The following is an 802-nucleotide window of genomic DNA, read 5'->3' as shown; positions in this document are numbered from 1 at the left end:
GCATTCCTGTTCTTTGACCTCTAGCCTTGCCTTGCCGCTGCCTGGGGCTGAGGCGAAGGCCCTCAGCACATGCTAGCAGCAGTCCTGGTTTCAGGTGGAGAGGCCAGCTGGAGTCGCTCTTTCCCTCAGTGCTTTTTCACTAAGCCTCAATCTAACTCAGTGCTGGTTCTTGCAGTGGTCCTGCCTCTCCCCAAAGGTTAGCTCGGAGGAGCCAAGCAGCAGCCCCTGCACAGGCAGCTCCTGCATACACCAAACATTCCTGGTAACGCCGGACTTGCTTTGCAGTCCAAGGTACTCCTACCACAGTCCTCTGGTACGTCACCAGAGTCTGGGGTGAGGTCTGAGACCTCCCTGGGACAGCAGGCAGGAGACAGCTTGGAGACGGCACCCCCAGTGCACAGCTGGAAGCTTCATCTCTGTCCCACTTGTAACTTGGACATCCTTCTAAGAACAGCAGGCTGGTGCCTGCTCCCCAACACCAGTGCGCGGACGGGGCGGAGGTGAGAACAGCTGCTGGCCTGCAAAGGGGTAGGGAGGAATTCTGCGACAGTGGAGTGCTGCCAGGGCTGAAGGTAGCATGGCCATTTGCCCCTCTGCAGCGCAAGGTGCAGCCAAGGCCAGTCGCTGGCTGTTGAGGGTCAGGGGTCAGAGCAGCGTCACGGCTCGGGCAGAGATGCCGAAAGAAGAGCAGGGCCTGTCGGCAGCAGGGGCTACAGCTGGAGCATGCGTGCTCCTCTCAGAATCGCTCAGGTGTGGCTGCAGCAGACCCGCGGCTCGGGGCTGGCCCGCTTCACTGTGTGCT

The sequence above is a fragment of the Buceros rhinoceros genome, unplaced genomic scaffold (assembly GCF_000710305.1).
Source record: "Buceros rhinoceros silvestris isolate BGI_N320 unplaced genomic scaffold, ASM71030v1 scaffold19396, whole genome shotgun sequence".
Lineage (NCBI taxonomy): Eukaryota > Metazoa > Chordata > Aves > Bucerotiformes > Bucerotidae > Buceros > Buceros rhinoceros.
This window is presented reverse-complemented; position numbering follows the sequence as displayed.